Here is a 22,186-nt window from a genome sequence, read left to right on the forward strand (position 1 = left end):
AGCTATATGAATAGCAGTCAGAATCGCACCTTAGCGCTGTGCCTCCTTTCCCTCAAATGACATGGTGTTGTTGCGTTTCCTGAGATTCACAAAAATAGTTGCTGCTCTGGAACGTGTTCAGATGTCTGCTTGCCGCAAGAGGGCAGAAATCGAACCTCATGTGGATCGCCAGCTTTTCTGCCAAACAGAGCATCAAAATTCTCAACCCAGTCGCTGGAGAGTGGCTTTTCAGATCTATAAAGAACTCTTGCGCTTTAGCTGGGTTTACCCACAAACTGACTTTGGCATGCTGCATTCTAGAGGGACTTGACATAACCTGACACTTCTTGGTTTACAGTGGCTCTTTCAGTAACTTTTCAAATGTGCATGAATACATGGCTGACACGTCACGATAGCATTTTCAATTTCATTTTTTCCTCTTCTCAAAACAGCTCTCCCTTTTATCTTTAAAAGCTGTCCTTGAGCTCCAGTCAAGTGACTTTGGCAGTGTTTTTTCTAGCAGTACCTCTTACCTACCATTTCTTGCTAGGAAAGAAGGACCATTCCCTTCTTTCTGAGGCGAGCAGGAGTTTAGGTGCAGGATTACTTGGAGGCCTACGATAAACTGAGGCGAGATGGATGAGGAATCTGCCCGCTAGAGACAGCGCTCCAGTGGCGCAATCGGTCAGCGCGCGGTACTTATATGGCAGTATCTGTTGAGCAATGCCGAGGTTGTGAGTTCGAGCCTCACCTGGAGCATGCTTTTCCTTCCTTTTTGCCTTTTTTAATGGAATATTTAATCAGCTGTTACACCCTGCGGCCTGAGAACTTTACCGCAAGGCTGTAAGCGGTCAAAGAAAGTGAAGGGTGTTTTCGCCAGTGGTGCTTGAATGAGCTGTCTTTCACTTACACTGAGCGCATTCTCTAAATTGTGGAACAAAAGTGATAACCAGAATGTGCTACTTCTTGAAAAGAGGTGTGGGGAGCTACGACACTGCTTTTCAGTTTGAGCAAACCCATTCTTCTGACTCCGTAGCTCAATCTGCTTGGAATTCTGTAGAACGTTTGCAAGGGAAAATCAAAACAGAGACCTTGCCACCCTTACCTTGGCAAGAAGAAGAACGGATGACCTCTACAGGAGAAAAGAAGAAGCTTTGGCAGGGTCTTCAGGCAAGCCCCAGTGGCCTAATGGATAAGGCACTAGCCTCCTAAGCCAGGGATTGTGGGTTCGAGTCCCATCTGGGGTGTCGGATATCTTGCTTGTTCCTTTAAGCCAGGACTCCTTCCAGGCAGCTTCAAACATCAGCTAAGAATGAAATATAAAAACCATCACCGAGGGCAGCTACCTTTCTCTGCTTCACGTGTCAGTCCCTGAAGTCCTCTCTCCTGATGCCTTAATCTAAATGTGTGTGCCAATCACTATGTCGCAGAAGTACAGTGTGCCTCAGATGACTTGGCTTAGTTGACCAGCATGCTCTGGAAAAGATACAAATACTAATCTCCAGCAGCGCTTCGGACAAAAAAAGTGTCCAACTCCACAGAAAGGAAAAGCAGCTTTTCTTAGGAAGGACTTTTGCCATCCGTCCGGCATTCTCCTGACATCCCGCGGTCGCATGCAAATCTCTACTGGGAAATGGCCATCCTCAAGGGAAATGGCCATCTTGACAGGCATCCTAGGTAAGCTTAAACAGCGGGAAGGCATTTCCGACCTTTTTGTGTCAGTCCCAGAAGTGTTTTTCTTGATGTATCAAGCTATATGAATAGCAGTCAGAATCGCACCTTAGCGCTGAGCCTCCTTTGCCTCAAATGACATGGTGTTGTTGCGTTTCCTGAGATTCACAAAAATAGTTGCTGCTCTGGAACGTGTTCAGATGTCTGCTTGCCGCAAGAGGGCAGAAATCGAACCTCATGTGGATCGCCAGCTTTTCTGCCAAACAGAGCATCAAAATTCTCAACCCAGTCGCTGGAGAGTGGCTTTTCAGATCTATAAAGAACTCTTGCGCTTTAGCTGGGTTTACCCACAAACTGACTTTGGCATGCTGCATTCTAGAGGGACTTGGCATAACCTGACACTTCTTGGTTTACAGTGGCTCTTTCAGTAACTTTTCAAATGTGCATGAATACATGGCTGACACGTCACGATAGCATTTTCAATTTCATTTTTTCCTCTTCTCAAAACAGCTCTCCCTTTTATCTTTAAAAGCTGTCCTTGAGCTCCAGTCAAGTGACTTTGGCAGTGTTTTTTCTAGCAGTACCTCTTACCTACCATTTCTTGCTAGGAAAGAAGGACCATTCCCTTCTTTCTGAGGCGAGCAGGAGTTTAGGTGCAGGATTACTTGGAGGCCTACGATAAACTGAGGCGAGATGGATGAGGAATCTGCCCGCTAGAGACGGCGCTCCAGTGGCGCAATCGGTCAGCGCGCGGTACTTATATGGCAGTATCTGTTGAGCAATGCCGAGGTTGTGAGTTCGAGCCTCACCTGGAGCATGCTTTTCCTTCCTTTTTGCCTTTTTTAATGGAATATTTAATCAGCTGTTACACCCTGCGGCCTGAGAACTTTACCGCAAGGCTGTAAGCGGTCAAAGAAAGTGAAGGGTGTTTTCGCCAGTGGTGCTTGAATGAGCTGTCTTTCACTTACACTGAGCGCATTCTCTAAATTGTGGAACAAAAGTGATAACCAGAATGTGCTACTTCTTGAAAAGAGGTGTGGGGAGCTACGACACTGCTTTTCAGTTTGAGCAAACCCATTCTTCTGACTCCGTAGCTCAATCTGCTTGGAATTCTGTAGAACGTTTGCAAGGGAAAATCAAAACAGAGACCTTGCCACCCTTACCTTGGCAAGAAGAAGAACGGATGACCTCTACAGGAGAAAAGAAGAAGCTTTGGCAGGGTCTTGAGGCAAGCCCCAGTGGCCTAATGGATAAGGCACTAGCCTCCTAAGCCAGGGATTGTGGGTTCGAGTCCCATCTGGGGTGTCGGATATCTTGCTTGTTCCTTTAAGCCAGGACTCCTTCCAGGCAGCTTCAAACATCAGCCAAGAATGAAATATAAAAACCATCACCGAGGGCAGCTACCTTTCTCTGCTTCACGTGTCAGTCCCTGAAGTCCTCTCTCCTGATGCCTTAATCTAAATGTGTGTGCCAATCACTATGTCGCAGAAGTACAGTGTGCCTCAGATGACTTGGCTTAGTTGACCAGCATGCTCTGGAAAAGATACAAATACTAATCTCCAGCAGCGCTTCGGACAAAAAAAGTGTCCAACTCCACAGAAAGGAAAAGCAGCTTTTCTTAGGAAGGACTTTTGCCATCCGTCCGGCATTCTCCTGACATCCCGCGGTCGCATGCAAATCTCTACTGGGAAATGGCCATCCTCAAGGGAAATGGCCATCTTGACAGGCATCCTAGGTAAGCTTAAACAGCGGGAAGGCATTTCCGACCTTTTTGTGTCAGTCCCAGAAGTGTTTTTCTTGATGTATCAAGCTATATGAATAGCAGTCAGAATCGCACCTTAGCGCTGAGCCTCCTTTGCCTCAAATGACATGGTGTTGTTGCGTTTCCTGAGATTCACAAAAATAGTTGCTGCTCTGGAACGTGTTCAGATGTCTGCTTGCCGCAAGAGGGCAGAAATCGAACCTCATGTGGATCGCCAGCTTTTCTGCCAAACAGAGCATCAAAATTCTCAACCCAGTCGCTGGAGAGTGGCTTTTCAGATCTATAAAGAACTCTTGCGCTTTAGCTGGGTTTACCCACAAACTGACTTTGGCATGCTGCATTCTAGAGGGACTTGGCATAACCTGACACTTCTTGGTTTACAGTGGCTCTTTCAGTAACTTTTCAAATGTGCATGAATACATGGCTGACACGTCACGATAGCATTTTCAATTTCATTTTTTCCTCTTCTCAAAACAGCTCTCCCTTTTATCTTTAAAAGCTGTCCTTGAGCTCCAGTCAAGTGACTTTGGCAGTGTTTTTTCTAGCAGTACCTCTTACCTACCATTTCTTGCTAGGAAAGAAGGACCATTCCCTTCTTTCTGAGGCGAGCAGGAGTTTAGGTGCAGGATTACTTGGAGGCCTACGATAAACTGAGGCGAGATGGATGAGGAATCTGCCCGCTAGAGACGGCGCTCCAGTGGCGCAATCGGTCAGCGCGCGGTACTTATATGGCAGTATCTGTTGAGCAATGCCGAGGTTGTGAGTTCGAGCCTCACCTGGAGCATGCTTTTCCTTCCTTTTTGCCTTTTTTAATGGAATATTTAATCAGCTGTTACACCCTGCGGCCTGAGAACTTTACCGCAAGGCTGTAAGCGGTCAAAGAAAGTGAAGGGTGTTTTCGCCAGTGGTGCTTGAATGAGCTGTCTTTCACTTACACTGAGCGCATTCTCTAAATTGTGGAACAAAAGTGATAACCAGAATGTGCTACTTCTTGAAAAGAGGTGTGGGGAGCTACGACACTGCTTTTCAGTTTGAGCAAACCCATTCTTCTGACTCCGTAGCTCAATCTGCTTGGAATTCTGTAGGACGTTTGCAAGGGAAAATCAAAACAGAGACCTTGCCACCCTTACCTTGGCAAGAAGAAGAACGGATGACCTCTACAGGAGAAAAGAAGAAGCTTTGGCAGGGTCTTGAGGCAAGCCCCAGTGGCCTAATGGATAAGGCACTGGCCTCCTAAGCCAGGGATTGTGGGTTCGAGTCCCATCTGGCGTGTCGGATATCTTGCTTGTTCCTTTAAGCCAGGACTCCTTCCAGGCAGCTTCAAACATCAGCCAAGAATGAAATATAAAAACCATCACCGAGGGCAGCTACCTTTCTCTGCTTCACGTGTCAGTCCCTGAAGTCCTCTCTCCTGATGCCTTAATCCAAATGTGTGTGCCAATCACTATCTCGCTGAAGTACAGTGTGCCTCAGATGACTTGGCTTAGTTGACCAGCATGCTCTGGAAAAGATACAAATACTAATCTCCAGCAGCGCTTCGGACAAAAAAAGTGTCCAACTCCACAGAAAGGAAAAGCAGCTTTTCTTAGGAAGGACTTTTGCCATCCGTCCGGCATTCTCCTGACATCCCGCGGTGGCATGCAAATCTCTACTGGGAAATGGCCATCTTGACAGGCATCCTAGGTAAGCTTAAACAGCGGGAAGGCATTTCCGACCTTTTTGTGTCAGTCCCAGAAGTGTTTTTCTTGATGTATCAAGCTATATGAATAGCAGTCAGAATCGCACCTTAGCGCTGTGCCTCCTTTGCCTCAAATGACATGGTGTTGTTGCGTTTCCTGAGATTCACAAAAATAGTTGCTGCTCTGGAACGTGTTCAGATGTCTGCTTGCCGCAAGAGGGCAGAAATCAAACCTCATGTGGATCGCCAGCTTTTCTGCCAAACAGAGCATCAAAATTCTCAACCCAGTCGCTGGAGAGTGGCTTTTCAGATCTATAAAGAACTCTTGCGCTTTAGCTGGGTTTACCCACAAACTGACTTTGGCATGCTGCATTCTAGAGGGACTTGGCATAACCTGACACTTCTTGGTTTACAGTGGCTCTTTCAGTAACTTTTCAAATGTGCATGAATACATGGCTGACACGTCACGTTAGCATTTTCAATTTCATTTTTTCCTCTTCTCAAAACAGCTCTCCCTTTTATCTTTAAAAGCTGTCCTTGAGCTCCAGTCAAGTGACTTTGGCAGTGTTTTTTCTAGCAGTACCTCTTACCTACCATTTCTTGCTAGGAAAGAAGGACCATTCCCTTCTTTCTGAGGCGAGCAGGAGTTTAGGTGCAGGATTACTTGGATGCCTACGATAAACTGAGGCGAGATGGATGAGGAATCTGCCCGCTAGAGACAGCGCTCCAGTGGCGCAATCGGTCAGCGCGCGGTACTTATATGGCAGTATCTGTTGAGCAATGCCGAGGTTGTGAGTTCGAGCCTCACCTGGAGCATGCTTTTCCTTCCTTTTTGCCTTTTTTAATGGAATATTTAATCAGCTGTTACACCCTGCGGCCTGAGAACTTTACCGCAAGGCTGTAAGCGGTCAAAGAAAGTGAAGGGTGTTTTCGCCAGTGGTGCTTGAATGAGCTGTCTTTCACTTACACTGAGCGCATTCTCTAAATTGTGGAACAAAAGTGATAACCAGAATGTGCTACTTCTTGAAAAGAGGTGTGGGGAGCTACGACACTGCTTTTCAGTTTGAGCAAACCCATTCTTCTGACTCCGTAGCTCAATCTGCTTGGAATTCTGTAGAACGTTTGCAAGGGAAAATCAAAACAGAGACCTTGCCACCCTTACCTTGGCAAGAAGAAGAACGGATGACCTCTACAGGAGAAAAGAAGAAGCTTTGGCAGGGTCTTGAGGCAAGCCCCAGTGGCCTAATGGATAAGGCACTAGCCTCCTAAGCCAGGGATTGTGGGTTCGAGTCCCATCTGGGGTGTCGGATATCTTGCTTGTTCCTTTAAGCCAGGACTCCTTCCAGGCAGCTTCAAACATCAGCCAAGAATGAAATATAAAAACCATCACCGAGGGCAGCTACCTTTCTCTGCTTCACGTGTCAGTCCCTGAAGTCCTCTCTCCTGATGCCTTAATCTAAATGTGTGTGCCAATCACTATGTCGCAGAAGTACAGTGTGCCTCAGATGACTTGGCTTAGTTGACCAGCATGCTCTGGAAAAGATACAAATACTAATCTCCAGCAGCGCTTCGGACAAAAAAAGTGTCCAACTCCACAGAAAGGAAAAGCAGCTTTTCTTAGGAAGGACTTTTGCCATCCGTCCGGCATTCTCCTGACATCCCGCGGTCGCATGCAAATCTCTACTGGGAAATGGCCATCCTCAAGGGAAATGGCCATCTTGACAGGCATCCTAGGTAAGCTTAAACAGCGGGAAGGCATTTCCGACCTTTTTGTGTCAGTCCCAGAAGTGTTTTTCTTGATGTATCAAGCTATATGAATAGCAGTCAGAATCGCACCTTAGCGCTGAGCCTCCTTTGCCTCAAATGACATGGTGTTGTTGCGTTTCCTGAGATTCACAAAAATAGTTGCTGCTCTGGAACGTGTTCAGATGTCTGCTTGCCGCAAGAGGGCAGAAATCGAACCTCATGTGGATTGCCAGCTTTTCTGCCAAACAGAGCATCAAAATTCTCAACCCAGTCGCTGGAGAGTGGCTTTTCAGATCTATAAAGAACTCTTGCGCTTTAGCTGGGTTTACCCACAAACTGACTTTGGCATGCTGCATTCTATAGGGACTTGGCATAACCTGACACTTCTTGGTTTACAGTGGCTCTTTCAGTAACTTTTCAAATGTGCATGAATACATGGCTGACACGTCACGATAGCATTTTCAATTTCATTTTTTCCTCTTCTCAAAACAGCTCTCCCTTTTATCTTTAAAAGCTGTCCTTGAGCTCCAGTCAAGTGACTTTGGCAGTGTTTTTTCTAGCAGTACCTCTTACCTACCATTTCTTGCTACCATTACCTTCTTTCTGAGGCGAGCAGGAGTTTAAGTGCAGGATTACTTGGAGGCCTACCATAAACTGAGGCGAGATGGATGAGGAATCTGCCAGATAGCAACAGCGCTCCAGTGGCGTAATCGGTCAGCACGTGGTACTTATATGGCAGTATCTGTTGAGCAATGCCGAGGTTGTGAGATCAAGCCTCACCTGGAGCATGCTTTTCCTTCCTTTTTGCCTTTTTTAATGGAATATTTAATTAGCTGTTACACTTTGCGGCCTAAGAACTTTACCGCAAGGCTGTAAGCGGTCAAAGAAAGTAAAGGGTGTTTTCGCCAGTGGTGCTTGAATGAGCTGTCTTTCAGTTACACTGAGCGCATTCTCTAAATTGTGGAACAAAAGTGATAACCAGAATGTGCTACTTGTTGAAAAGAGGTGTGGGGAGCTACAACACTGCTTTTCAGTTTGAGCAAACCCATTGTACATTCATATCAGTCCCTAACCCTCAAGGGGTGTACAATCTAAGGTCCCCAACTTACATTCATACATACAAATACTAGGGCCAATTTAGACAGGAGCCAATTAACCTACCAGCATGTCTTTGGAGTGTGGGAGGAAACCAGAGTACCTCAAGGAAACCCACAGAGGCACTGGGAGAACATGCAAACTCCAGGTAGGTGGTTCCTTGGATGGGATTTGAACCAACGACCCTAGTACTACCAGGTGGAAATGCTAACCATTTAGCCACTGTGCTGCCCACGCATATGTAGTCATATGCAGCCAGTACTAGTGCTGCGCTACCTTTTGGTGAATTGGCGAGCACAAGAGGCCAAGTACATCCTGATCTTTCACATACCAGCACTGCAGTATCACTTGGTGAGGTGGCGATTCCCATAAGTGCAGTACAAGCTGGTGCGGTGGCGAGCACAAATATTGTCATGCAACCACCATCAATTCTCACACAGGCCCGTAGAGCCCCTAGTATCTTTCCAGATGTGCTTGCAAGTCCCGATTGGCAGCCCACAAATTCTGCTGCACCCGTACTTCCCCTCTTCACTGCCCAAGCCAGAATTCAGGTGAAAACAGCAAATTTAACTACTCCCCTTGATTTTTTTGGAGCTGTTTTTCACGTAAGATCTTTATACATTGATTGTGGATCAAAGCAATTTTTTTTTTAAACCCCCCAAAAGTCTGTTTGTCGTAGTTTAATTTTAGGGTAGCATAAGTAAATTGGCCCTAGTATGTGTAAGTATGAATGTGAGTTAGGGACCTTAGATTGTACACCCCTTGAGGGTTAGGGACTGATATGAACGTACAATATATATGTAAAGTGCTGCGTAAATTGATGGCACTATATACAGTAAGTACCTATAATAATAAAATAAAGCAATTTATATGCACAACAATTTATCGCCGTCAACCCAAATTCAAACCTTGCCAGACCATTCGCATGGAAACCCATTACGATTTCGGAATTTACATTTTTTTGGACCTTACCCTCATCACGGGCAGTACTAAAAAAAATTCATTGCGGTTGTATTGGTCTACAGACCCGATTTATCATATCCCGTGTTCTCTGCTGCCATGGCCAGGCATAGATATGAGAGTATAAAGTGTTTTATGCATTGCAACAACAATACACTTTCTCGTCTTCGAGGTGACCCTGAACTCCACAAAACTCGGCCCCTCGAAAATCACCTTAACCAAAAATTTTCAGATGTCTATACTCCCCAGCAAAAAATCTGCGTTGATGAGTCCCTCATTAATTTTTCTATCCGCCTTGCATTCAAACAATTTCTCCCCAGCAAGCATGCCAGATATGGGGTCAAGATGTAGAAGACCTGTGAGAGAGCAACAGGCTATACTTATAAGTTTCGGATTTACGAGGGAAAAGATAGTCACGTGGAGCCCCCCGGATGCCTAGACCAGGGCTTAAAATTTTGAGTCTAGAGCTACTAGCCAGGCACAAACCTTACTCTCCACCAGTTGCCCCACCCAACCTTGCCCAGATCCGCCTCCACCCCCACCCCCGTCCCTTAACCCTTCCCCCAGTCCTGCCCCCAACCACGCCCCCTTAAAGATTATGAAAATAAATTTTTATTTAGAATAAAGAGTCCAAAATATAAGAAACTGCAATTATAGCATAGCTTTATTATGTTAATTTAAACATAACAGCAATAGCTTAACCACTTGCCTTCCTGAGGATTTACCCCCCTTCCTTACCAGGCTTCTTTTTGCTACTCGGCGCTGCACTAATTCAACTGATAATTGCGCGGTCATGCAATGCTGCACCCAAACAAAATTTACGTCCTTTTTTTCACACAAATAGAGCTTTCTTTCAGTGGTATTTGATCACCTGTGCGCTTTTTATTTTTCACGCTATAAACAAAAAAAGACCAAACATTTTAAGAAAAACAATATTTTTTACTTTCAGCTATAAAAAATATATAGTAAACTCAAAGTCAGTTATACATTTAGGCCAAAATGTATTCTGCTACATGTTTTTAGTAAAAAAAAATCCCTTTTTATTTTTGGCGCTATAAACAGAAACATTTTGAAGAAAAATTTTTTTTTGAAAAAAACTATATTTTCTCATTTCAGGCATAAAAAATATCCAAAAAAACTAAAATGTCATCATAAATTTAGGCCAAAATGTATTCTGCTACATGTTTTTGGTTAAAAAAAATCCCAGTAACTGTATATTTATTGCTTTGTGTGAAAGTTATAGCATCTACAAACTATGGTATAGATAATGGAATTTACACAGCTTTTACTTTCTGACTCCCCATCAAATTTCTTGAGGTGCTAAAATACCAGGATAGTATAAACACCCTCAAATGACCCTAAGCTATCTGCTGAGAGGCATATTGAGTCCATGGAAGATTTATTTTTTTTTCACAAGTTTCTGGAAAATGACAAAAACTTTTTTTTTTTTTTTTTACACAAAGTTGTCATTTAAATTTTTTATTTCTCACACAAGCCATAGGTATATGTGGAATTACACCCCAAAATACATTCTGCTACTTCTACCGAGTATGGGGATACCACATGTGTGAGACTTTTTGGGAGTCTAGCCACATACAGGAGCCTGAAAGCCAATGACCACTTTGAAAGCCTGAAGGTGCGCAACATCCTCATTACACTTCCTCACTGCCTATCACAGTTTCGAAGGCCCTGACATGCCAGGATTACACCAACCCCCCCCCCCCCATATGATCGCTTTCTGGAAAGTAGACACCCTAAGGAATTTAAAAAGAGGCATGGTGAGTGTTTTGCAGATCTCATTTTTTCTCACAAGGTTTTGAAATATAGAAAAAATACGTTTGTTTTTTTTCTTCATTTTCCAAAAACTTGTGGCAACAAATGAGATCTGCAAAATACTTACCATGCTTCTTATCAAATTCCTTGGGGTGTCTACTTTCCAAAAAGGGGTCATTTTGCGAGGTTAGGTGCTATCCTGGCATTTCAGGGTCTCCGAAACTGTGATAGTTAGTCTGGGAGTGTAATAAGGAAATAAAGCCCTTTAAAAGCCTGAAGGTGCTAATTGGATTTTGGGGTGCTGTACTTGGCTAGACTGCCAAAATGTCTCTCACATGTGGTACCCCCATACTCAGGAGAAGTAGCAGAATGTATTTTGGGGAGTAATTCCACATATACCCATGGCATGTGTGAACAATAAATCATTTAAGTGACAATTTTGTGTAAAAAAAAAAACATTTTTTTTTGTCATTTTCCAAAAACTTGTGGTGGAAAAATAAATTCTTCTATTGATTCAACATGCTTCTCAGCAAATAGTTTGGAGTGTCTACTTTCCAAAAAGGGGTCGTTTTGGGGTTTGGGGGCATTTTATGCATTTTTAGAAGTTTATGCCGCACATCATTCACTCTTCTAACCACCTGAAGATCAAGCCTTTTCTGACACTTTTTGTTCACATGAAAAAAACAGTATTTTTTGCTAGGAAATTAATTTAAAATCCCCAAACATTATATATTTTTTTAAAGCAGACACCCTAGTGAATAAAATGGTGGGTACTACAATTTTTTATGACACATAATACTCGCGCAGCAATTTTTTCAATAGCAAATTTAAAAAAAAAAATACTTTTTTTACTTTTAATGTACAAAAACACAATATATTGGCCAATTATTTGGTAAAATATAAAAGATAATGGTATGCCGAGTAAATAGATACCAAACATGACATGCTTTAAAACTGCGCATGCCCTGTGAAATGGCGACAAACTGCATACATTTTTAATATTCATAGACAATGCTTTAAAAGCCTTTAAAAGCAACCATTTTAGATTTACAGAGGAGGTCTAGTGTTAGAATTACTGCCCTTGATCTGACGTTCACGGCGATACCTCATATGCATGGTGCAACCGCTGTTTACATACCGTCACAGGGTCAACGCTTATGCACACAGGTGTGTGCGCATGGGAGGGGCAAGTTTTTAATTTATTTTTTTAAGTTATTTTGATTTTTTTTTATTTTTACACTGTACCTTTCATTTTTTTTTTTGATCACTTTTAATGCTATCACAGGGAATGCAAATATCCCCTATAACTTCAATGGGCATTGTCATATATTCTTTTTTGAGAAATCTAGGGTCTATCAGACTCTGGATATCTCCACTGCCCTTACATTATCTAATCAAACCAAAACGGTGTGATCAAATGCTTTCCCGAATTACAAATGGAGCTGTTTATATCCTGCAAAACTGAAGTGATTAAATGCTTGTAGCTTCCGAATTCTTAGACTATAGAGATGATTGGCACCACTCTGGTCTCCAACCAGCTCTATGGTCAGCTGGCAGAAACACCAGCTGCATTCTCAGGTTCCCCCGATGGCACGGGACTGCCCGAGAAGGCCATGGAAGTCAGCGGGGAGAGGGTCATCATCTCCCGCTGCTTGTAAAAGCAATCCTGCAGCTAATTAGCCACTAGGATTGTTTTTACATGAAAGTCGATCGCCGGCTGAAAAAAACAAAACCAGGATGATGCCTGCAGCAGTAGGCATCATCCTGGTATAACCATTCAAAATCCAAGTATGTACCAGTACGTCGCTGATCCTTGTTGGGTATATATGCGATGTTCTTTTTTTTTTTTTTTTTTTTTTTGTATGCAGCCTGTGGACTGAATGGGGAAAAAAAGAGAAGAAATCTCTGCCAGAAAAAGTGTGTGGTATGCCCACCATTAGAATATACCGCCCTGCATCCACCCACTTCTAATGGTGGGCACACATTAGGTCCCACTTTGCCACATGCGCCAGTTCCGAAATTGTACAAATGTCTAAATAGTGGCACGCTTGAATAAAAATTGTCCACATATAAGTGGTACCCCATATGGAAAAAGGAAAACACCAAGTCCCAAACTATCTTGTCACTGCTCCCCATGTAGTCTGGGCATCCAGGGGGGCTCCACGTGACTATCTTTTCCCTCGTAAATCCAAAAATTATAAGTATAGCCTGTTGTCCTCTCATAGGTCTTCTACATCTTGACCCCATATCTGGTACGCTTGCTGGAGACAAATTGTTTGAATGCAAGGCAGCCAGAAAAATTAATCAGGGATGCAGATGTTTTGCTGGGGAGTATAGACATCTGCAAATTTTTGGTTAAGATGATTTACGAGAGGCTGAATTTTGTGGAGCCAATCAAATTCAGGGTCACCCCGAGGATGACCGAGTGTATTGTCGTTGAAATGCATAAAACACATTATACTCTCATATGCTGGTGGTTGCTGGACAATACTTGTGCTCGCAACCGCATTGGCTTGTACTGCACCTATGGGACTCACCACATCACCAAGTCATACTGCAGTGCTGGTATTATTATTATTATTATACAGGATTTAAGGTGCCAACAGTTTGCTCAGCGCTACAATATAACTGGAGACAATACAAAACAATACAGTTCAATACAAGAGGGTTAGGAGGGCCTGATCCTGGGAGCTTACAATCTAAGAGATATGTGAAAGACCGGATGTACTAGACCGATGGTGCTCACCAGTTCACCAAAAGGTAGCGTGGCACTAGTACTGGCACTCTGCTGCATATGAGAGTCATCAACATTTACAGACAGGTGCTAACAGAGATCAGGCCTGATTCTGCCAACACTGCGGTTTTGTGTGCAATGTATCAAGTGACAGTGACCTACTGACACTGCACTTGCTGGGGGAGAAGGGGGGTAAGCGTAGGGGCTAAACGCAGGTGTTGGCAGGTGCTGGGGCTGATCCCGCTAACGCTGTGTTTTTGGGGACGCTGTACTAATGTGAACGCTGGTATAGTGCTGATCTGATCAAAGATATTGATCCGTTCAGACACTATACTATACTGGAGGTTTATTGTGCATGAGCGTCTTCCTGGCAATCAAGGGGTTAAATGTGATGATGTGATGACTGGTGTACTGACGGGCAATCTGACGCTATCTGGGAGGGGCGTGAACACCGCGGGAGCGTGAATCATGTATATATATATATATATATATATGTGTGTGTGTGTGTGTGTGTGATTTTGTCAACCCATGCCGCCCTGTAGCAGTATTTCTGCTATAGGGCAGTCAGGAAGCTGTTACAGAAGCGGTTTGTGTTATGTCGCTGCATTACTTTAATTGACAATTGCGCAGTCATGGAACACTGCACCCAAATTAAATTTATGTCCTTTTTTCCCCACAAATTGAGCTTTCTTTGGTGGTTTTTGATCGCCTGTGTATTTTTTATTTTTTGCGCTATAAAAAAAAGGCTGACAATTTTGAGAAAAAAAAACAATATTTTGGACTTTTTGCTATAAAACATGTCCAGTAAAAAAATTTAAAAATCAAATTTCATCATAAATTTCAGCCAAAATGTATTCTGTGATATGTCTTTGCTAAAAAAAATCCCAATACGTGTTAATTAATTGGTTCACGTGAAAGTTATAGCATCTACAAATGGCGGGAAAGATAATGGGATTTATTTTTTTTATACTAATAATGGCGGCGATCAGCGACTTACGGCGGTGATCAGCGATTTATGACAGTGATCAGCGACTTATGGCGGGACTGCAGGACTGCGGCGGACATTTTGACACTGGGGGGAACTGACTTGGGGTCACTGACATCCCCAGTGACACCAATACAGTGATCAGTGCAAAAAAAAAACCACTGACACTGTAATAATGGCACTGGGGAGGAAGGGGTTAACATTTTTAGGCGATCAAAGGGTTAACTGTTTGAGGGGAGTGTTTTACTAGTGGGCGGGGGATGTGTCTTTCACTGTTACACACTGTTTCGGAAAGCTAATCTCAGTGTGTTGGGAACTGACAGGGAGCAGAGCTGCAGTGTAAACACTGCAGCCGTGCCTCCTGTCAGTGATTGCCGGTAATCGCTGGGACCCGGCGGTAATGACTGGCTGGGACCCGGTGATTGACACCCGCAGTCGCGATCGGCGGCGCAGGTAGGGCGGTCGCGCGCCTTGCGTGCGCCTCCTACCTGTTTTGCTAAATGACGTTTTGCTTTACAAAGAATTTTATTATAGAATAGATAGGAGCAGAGAAACAGTCAAAAACAGATGCATTAATCAACAGTAGAGACATAGATATAAACTGCATACTTAACCATTAGCCGCCCGGCCAATGGCCGTTTGGCGGCTTGAAAAGCGCTGCAGCTTTCCGGGTGCACTCCATTTGGCGTGCTCCCGCACATGCGTGGTTTGCGCGGTTGCAGAGCGACACAGCAGTGCGATCTGTCACCGCCCGTGCACCTCGGACACGGCCGATGACAGATCCGAGTACCGGCTCCCGTTGCCGGTACCATGTGACCTGCTGTGACCAATCACAGCAGGTCACATGACAGTTGTATACAATGGATGGCTTCATTCATGATGCCATCCATTGTATACTAGTGCCTAGCTGTGAATGGTCACAGCTAATCACATGCACATGTCATGTGATTAGCTGTGACCAAATCACAGCTAAGCACAAAAAAAAAAAAAAAAAAAAAAAAAAAAAAGCTGAATGAATCGATTTCATTCAGGTAAATGCTTGCTTATAGCAAAGTAATTCTTTGCTATAAGCAAATTGTGTAAAAAATAAAAAAATAAAAAAATACTGATCACTTCCCCAAAGTAGTACAGTGTTACTATGGTAACATTGTACTATTTTGGTCATAGTAAAATATGAAAAAAAATCTTAAAAAAAAAAAAAAAAAAATGTAATAAAAAATTAAATATAATAAAAAAATTAAAAAAAAATATATATTTTTTTTTTCATACTGTCACCAGTCAGTGTCGCTGTTCACCGCCATGCCAGTTATATGATGATGCTGTACTGCACTGGTGACAGTATGTAAAAAAAAAATAGTGAAAATAATTTTTTTAATTTTTTCATTTTCCGAAAAATTATGACAAAAAAATACAACTTCAAAAAACTCGCCATGCCTCTTATGAAGTACGTCGGACTGTCTACTCTGCAAAAAGGGGTCATTTGGGGGATATCTGTACTGTTCTGACATTCTTGGACCTCAAGAAATTAGATTGGCTGTCAGTACTTCAGGATTGATCAATATTCAGATCTATACCATAGTTTGTGAACTCTATAACTTTCCTACAAACTAAAAAATACATCCTAATTTGGGTTATTTTCACCAAAGACATGTAGCAGAATACATCTCGGCCTAAATTTATGAAGAACAATTATTTATTTGTAAACGTTTATAACAGAAACAAAGAAAAATGTGGTTTTTTTTCAAAATTTTTGGTCTTTTTTTGTTAATTTAGCAAAAAATAAAAACCCCAGCGGTGATTAAATACCACCAAAAGAAAGCTCTAGTTGTGTGAAGAAAATGATCAAATTTTAGTTTGGGTACAATGTTGTATGACCGCGCAATTGTCATTCAAAGTGTGAGAGCGCTGAAACCTGAAAACTGGCCTGGGCAGGAAGGTGTAAAATTGCACGGTATTGAAACGGTTAAGTGCCGGGTACAGAAAAAAGAGAACACAAAAAAAAAGGGGAAAAAACAATAAGTTGCAAAAATGGTAAACATTTAAAGAACAATGTCAATATAAACTCTAAGGAAAAATTGTCACTATATCAGCATACAGAAAGGGAAGAAGATATGAGATGGAGCCTCTCTAAACGCAGATAGGCATTCCACACACATGGCTCCCAATGGAGTCCAGTGTAAGAATATATACTGGTGAATATTCTTATATATAAGAATATATTGCTGGTGCGGCACTCAAAGCAATAATCACAATCAAGTACAAATAGCAGAGAGACAGACTAGACCAAAGGAAAGAGAGGAACGGTGAGTAAGGAGACAAAAACAAAAAGGGCTCCAGGGGGATCGCAACAGAAAAAAAAAAGAAAGAAAAATAAACTAATATGTAAATTTTATATCGACAAAAGGGACTAGTCGAATCTCAATGGTTGGGCTATATCAAGCCAGGGACGCCATGTCTGCAGGATTTTGTGTGAGTGTCTAGCAGTATAGCCGTCAGTTTTTCGTTAACCATTATGAAGTTCATCCGGTTTTTGACAGCCTCATAGCTGAGGAGGGGAGTCTTCCAAGCCCTCGCGATCATCAGCTTGGTAGCCATAAACAGGTGTGATGCCAGCTGCCGTTCAGGGCGAAGTAGGCCCACTAATGGTTTAAATAAAAACGCTTCTTATGGGTTGCGCTTAATGTCTGTGTCAAACATAGGACGGAGGAGGGCATATACTCTGATCCACAATCTGCAAACCTTAGGGCAAGTCCACCAAATATGGACCATAGTACCCATCTGTTGACAGCCCCGTAAGCAAGTCGGGGAATATGTTGGGATAAAACAAGCCAGGCGAGCAGGCGTATAATCTATAAAAAACCTTATAGGCATTTTCTAGAATGATAACATTCCTAGAGCATTTAGATAACGCTTGGGTCATGGTCCCCCAATCCTGTTGATCCAGAGTGCCCCCGAGTTCCAACTGCCAACGCTGATGATAAGAACGGACCGGAGGAGTTCTATAAGAAATAATGGAAGAGTAGACTAGAGAGATTAAGCCCGGAGCATGGGGTCTATGTCTACATTGACTTTCAAAGGGGGACAACCTGTAGGGTCCCGAGTGCGTCCGTAATAATGTATTTATAAAGTGGTGGAGTTGAAGGTAGCCAAAATGTTCCCGCAATGGGATATCATGAGAGGAGCGCAGGGTTTTAAAGGTGAGTATTCGAGTGGGAGAAAGCATCGAATGTACATCATGGAAGCCATTTGCTTGCCACCAAGCAAACTGTCCAGGATTATCATGACCTGGGGGGAATAATGGGTTATGTAGCAAACGTAGCAGCGGTAGGTGGGCAGAGATGAGGCCTGCAGAATATTTAATAGAATCCCAAAGACGAAGCGTCAGCGTCGGGCTAAGGGATGAAGGTCGATGAGTAGAAGGAAGCCACGGCAAAGAAGAGAGTGGTATCGGGTGGGAGTCCATCAAGTCTATAGAAGCCCATAAGGGAAAGTTGTGACATGCAGGGGGATGGGCTAAGGGGGCAATATTGGCTGCCAGATAGTAAGACTGAAGATTTGGGACAGATAACCCACCTGCGGTCTTACGAGCAAATAAAATTTGTTTACTAATTCTGGGTCAAGAAGAACTCCAAATGAAAGTCAGGAGTTTTCGCTGATGAATACGCAATATATGCGAGGGAAAAGGGACAGGTAGAATTCAAAACACATACAATAATTTGGGAAGATAGGGCATATGGATCGCATTGATTCTACCGAACCACGATAGCGGATAATGAGACCAGGAGGACAACAGTTCTGTCAGTTCATTAAAAACGGCGGGGAAATTAGCCCGGTATAGTCCTTCATAAGTCGCGGTGAGCTTGATTCCTAAATACTGCAAGGCCGAGAGCCATTGAAAAGGGAACGAATGTTTCAGAGTAGCCAAAAGTGATGGTGAGAGGGTAATTGACATAGCCTTAGATTTGGCAGGGTTGATATGGAGGCCTGAGAGAACTGCAAAGGAGTCCAAAACCGCAAGTAAATTTGGCAAAGTAACTCCTGGGCTTGTGACCGACAACAATACATCGTCAGCGAACAGAGATAACTTATGCTGAGAACCAGCTACATCTATTCCCTTAATATCAGGATGCATACAAATGGCTTCTGCCAAAGGTTCCAAAGCCAAGATAAATAGTATAGGAGAAAGTGGGCACCCTTGTCTAGTACCTCTGCCAATCGGGAACGTTGAGGACTCAAAACCATAATATTTGAGTTTTGCTTGAGGGGACGTATATAGTGCGGAGATTCAACTTAAGAATGAGGGACCAAAGCCAAAACGGTGAAGGACCGACATAAGATAAGGCCAGGGCAAAGTGTCAAAGGCCTTGTTGATATCTAGTGATAAGAGCATCATATCAATTTTGCGAACATGAGCCAAATGTTGTAGCTGTAAAATGCGTCTGATGGCATCTCCGGCTTGTCTGTGGGAGACAAAACCCACCTGGTCCAAAGCTAGCTTCCACGTCGGCTCAATTTAAGTGCTAAGGTCCCCAACTGATATGAATGTACAATATATATGTAAAGCAGGATTACTTGTAAGAGCATTCTGACGAGTGCGTAGAGAAATCGGTTTGGGGTGATGTGCAAAAGAGCGTAATCTACGTGCTAACATGGAATCTGGTTTGTTTGCTTTACTATACCACTTTTGGCACGTCCAACGGAAAGAGCGCTCAGCCTCATCCGTCAAACAGAGATCCAGTTCCAGGCGGGCCTGATCTAGCAATCTACGGTTCGATGGGGTAGGCACCTGCTTAAATTGAGCCGACGTGGAAGCTAGCTTTGATTCCAGCTGATGCTGTTTATGTTGTCTATCCTTCTTCCGCCTCGAAGCAATCTGGCCCCTGAGAACAGCCTTGTTGGGTTGAGAATTTTGATGCTCTGTTTGGCAGAAAAGCTGGCGATCCACATGAGATTCGATTTCTGTCCTCTTGCGGCAAGCAGACATCTGAACACGTTCCAGAGCAGCAACTATTTTTGTGAATCTCAGGGAACGCAACAACACCATGTCATTTGAGGCAAAGGAGGCACAGCGCTAAGGTGCGATTCTGACTGCTATTCATATAGCTTGATACATCAAGAAAAACACTTCTGGGACTGACACAAAAAGGTCGGAAATGCCTTCCCGCTGTTTAAGCTTACCTAGGATGCCTGTCAAGATGGCCATTTCCCAGTGGATTTGCATGCCACAGCGGGATGTCAGGAGAATGCCGGACGGATGGCAAAAGTCCTTCCTAAGAAAAGCTGCTTTTCCTTTCTGTGGAGTTGGACACTTTTTTTGTCCGAAGCACTGCTGGAGATTAGTATTTGTATCTTTTCCAGAGCATGCTGGTCAACTAAGCCAAGTCATCTGAGGCACACTGTACTTCAGTGAGATAGTGATTGGCACACACATTTGGATTAAGGAATCAGGAGAGAGGACTTCAGGGACTGACACATGAAGCAGAGAAAGGTAGCTGCCCTCGGTGATGGTTTTTATATTTCATTCTTGGCTGATGTTTGAAGCTGCCTGGAAGGAGTCCTGGCTTAAAGGAACAAGCAATACATCCGACACCCCAGATGGGACTCAAACCCACAATCCCTGGCTTAGGAGGCCAGTGCCTTATCCATTAGGCCACTGGGGCTTGCCTCAAGACACTGCCAAAACAAGCAAGATATCCAACACCCCAGATGGGAGACAAACCCACAATCCCTGGCTTAGGAGGCCACTGCCTTATCCATTAGGCCACTGGGGCTTGCCTCAAGACCCTGCCAAAGCCCTCACAAAGGTGGGAGACAGACAGAGTCTCCTAGCTAAAATGTTCTTAAAGCGGAGTTCCACTCACGCTGTCAAAAAAATAAGTCAGCAGCTACAAAAACTGTAGCTGCCGTTAAAAAACAGCCACTTATCTGTCCCTCGGTCCCGCGGTATGTTCCCTGCAGCCCGTTTCACCGGCTGTCCTGTATTCCAGGAGGCCGGCATCTTCAGTGTGGACACCCAGCAGTGATAGCTTGTGGCTTCACAGCCGGGTACTCACTGCGCATGCGCGAGTAGCGCTGCGCTTTATGAATGGTCATGTAGTCTTCTGGGACCTGTCACGTGTCCCAAAAGACTACAGGGAGGAAGGGAGGGGTGACACCTTCCGCTTTCGATCGCCTAGGCCAGTGGTGGGCAACCTTTTTTTTCAACTGAGCCAAATCTCGCCAAAACCACGATTGAAATTTATTTTGAGAGCCACATTTTTAAAACTGAAAATACATCCCCCATATAGTAATTCATCCCCCATATAGTAATTCATCCCCCATATAGTAATTCATCCCCCATAGTAATTCATCCCCCATATAGTAATTCATCCCCCATATAGTAATTCATCCCCCCTAGTAATTCATCCCCCATAGTAATTCATCCCCCATATAGTAATTCATCCCCCATATAGTAATTCATCCCCCATAGTAATTCATCCCCCATATAGTAATTCATCCCCCCTATAGTAATTCATCCCCCCTATAGTAATTCATCCCCCCTATAGTAATTCATCCCCCATATAGTAATTCATCCCCCCTATAGTAATTCATCCCCCCTAGTAATTCATCCCCCATAGTAATCCATCCCCCATATAGTAATTCATCCCCCATATAGTAATTCATCCCCCATATAGTAATTCATCCCCCATAGTAATTCATCCCCCATAGTAATTCATCCCCCATATAGTAATTCATCCCCCATATAGTAATTCATCCCCCATAGTAATTCATCCCCCATATAGTAATTCATCCCCCATAGTAATTCATCCCCCATATAGTAATTCATCCCCCATAGTAATTCATCCCCCATATAGTAATTCATCCCCCATATAGTAATTCATCCCCCATAGTAATTCATCCCCCATATAGTAATTCATCCCCCATATAGTAATTCATACCCCCTATAGTAATTCATTCCCCATATTGTGTCAATTCACTTACCTTTGCTCCGTGCGTTCCTCTCGCCGTGTTCCCGCGCTGTTCTGGTCTTCAGGGCGGACTGTGAGAGGATCTCGTCACGCTGCCCCGCCTACATCCTGACAGCTGCAGAGTCCTGACTTTTGGGGCGGCCGCCCAAGAGGAGGGAGGGGAGCGGGCGCCCGGCACACAGAAGAGCCGCATTTAAGTTTGTAAAGAGCCGCATGTGGCTCGCGAGCCGCGGCTTGCCGACCACTGGCCTAGGCCATCAGACTATGCAGCCCATTAACATCAACAGGCTGTGCTATGTGTGTCACTGGAAAAACGAGCCAAAAAACATGCACAAGCATCAATGGGATCTGAAATTGGTTTGTTTACACAAGACAATGCGATTCCATTCACATCTGTGTGTTTCTAAACGCATGGCAAACTTCACAGAAAATGCGTGCTTTGCCATGCGTTTCAGAAACATGCTGCAAATGTGCATTATGTTTGTGTTGTCATTACATGTTAACCACTTCCAGTCTGGACACTTTTACCCCCTTCCTGACCAGGGCAATTTTCAGCTTTCAGCGCTGTCACACTTTGAATGACAATTGCGCGGTCATGCAACACTGTACCCATATGACTTTTTTACCATTTTTTGAGACAGATAAAACTTTATTTTGGTGGTATTTATTCACCGCTGGGATATTTTTATTTTTTTGCTATGTAAATGAAAAAATTTTGCAAATAAATAATATTTCATCATAAATCTTGGTCAAAATGTATTCCATTATCTTTTTACTAAAAAAAAAAAAAATAAGTCAAATTAGTTTATAACCAAAAATTATAATTTTTAAACAT

At 43.5% G+C, this 22,186-nt stretch overlaps 10 non-coding genes across 10 annotated transcripts; 9 read left to right on the forward strand and 1 right to left on the reverse strand.

Annotated features, from left to right (window-relative positions):
• The first annotated feature begins 645 nt into the window (after positions 1 to 645).
• On the forward strand, positions 646 to 738 carry TRNAI-UAU (transfer RNA isoleucine (anticodon UAU)). The gene is given in 2 exon segments: positions 646 to 683; positions 703 to 738. It is a non-coding gene; the product is annotated as a tRNA-Ile (tRNA).
• Positions 739 to 1,153: 415 nt separating this feature from the next.
• Positions 1,154 to 1,226, forward strand: TRNAR-CCU (transfer RNA arginine (anticodon CCU)). The gene has a single exon. It is a non-coding gene; the product is annotated as a tRNA-Arg (tRNA).
• A 1,148-nt stretch (positions 1,227 to 2,374) lies between these two features.
• Positions 2,375 to 2,467, forward strand: TRNAI-UAU (transfer RNA isoleucine (anticodon UAU)). Its single transcript is given in 2 exon segments — positions 2,375 to 2,412; positions 2,432 to 2,467. It is a non-coding gene; the product is annotated as a tRNA-Ile (tRNA).
• Positions 2,468 to 2,882: 415 nt separating this feature from the next.
• TRNAR-CCU (transfer RNA arginine (anticodon CCU)) lies at positions 2,883 to 2,955 on the forward strand. The gene has a single exon. It is a non-coding gene; the product is annotated as a tRNA-Arg (tRNA).
• A 1,148-nt stretch (positions 2,956 to 4,103) lies between these two features.
• TRNAI-UAU (transfer RNA isoleucine (anticodon UAU)) lies at positions 4,104 to 4,196 on the forward strand. Its single transcript is given in 2 exon segments — positions 4,104 to 4,141; positions 4,161 to 4,196. It is a non-coding gene; the product is annotated as a tRNA-Ile (tRNA).
• Positions 4,197 to 4,611: 415 nt separating this feature from the next.
• Positions 4,612 to 4,684, forward strand: TRNAR-CCU (transfer RNA arginine (anticodon CCU)). The gene has a single exon. It is a non-coding gene; the product is annotated as a tRNA-Arg (tRNA).
• A 1,129-nt stretch (positions 4,685 to 5,813) lies between these two features.
• On the forward strand, positions 5,814 to 5,906 carry TRNAI-UAU (transfer RNA isoleucine (anticodon UAU)). Its single transcript is given in 2 exon segments — positions 5,814 to 5,851; positions 5,871 to 5,906. It is a non-coding gene; the product is annotated as a tRNA-Ile (tRNA).
• Positions 5,907 to 6,321: 415 nt separating this feature from the next.
• TRNAR-CCU (transfer RNA arginine (anticodon CCU)) lies at positions 6,322 to 6,394 on the forward strand. The gene has a single exon. It is a non-coding gene; the product is annotated as a tRNA-Arg (tRNA).
• A 1,137-nt stretch (positions 6,395 to 7,531) lies between these two features.
• On the forward strand, positions 7,532 to 7,624 carry TRNAI-UAU (transfer RNA isoleucine (anticodon UAU)). Its single transcript is given in 2 exon segments — positions 7,532 to 7,569; positions 7,589 to 7,624. It is a non-coding gene; the product is annotated as a tRNA-Ile (tRNA).
• Positions 7,625 to 19,970: 12,346 nt separating this feature from the next.
• TRNAR-CCU (transfer RNA arginine (anticodon CCU)) lies at positions 19,971 to 20,043 on the reverse strand. Its single transcript has one exon. It is a non-coding gene; the product is annotated as a tRNA-Arg (tRNA).
• Positions 20,044 to 22,186: the final 2,143 nt, after the last annotated feature.

The sequence above is a fragment of the Staurois parvus genome, unplaced genomic scaffold (assembly GCF_062004578.1).
Source record: "Staurois parvus isolate SC_StPar_1 unplaced genomic scaffold, SC_StPar_1.0 ptg000276l, whole genome shotgun sequence".
Lineage (NCBI taxonomy): Eukaryota > Metazoa > Chordata > Amphibia > Anura > Ranidae > Staurois > Staurois parvus.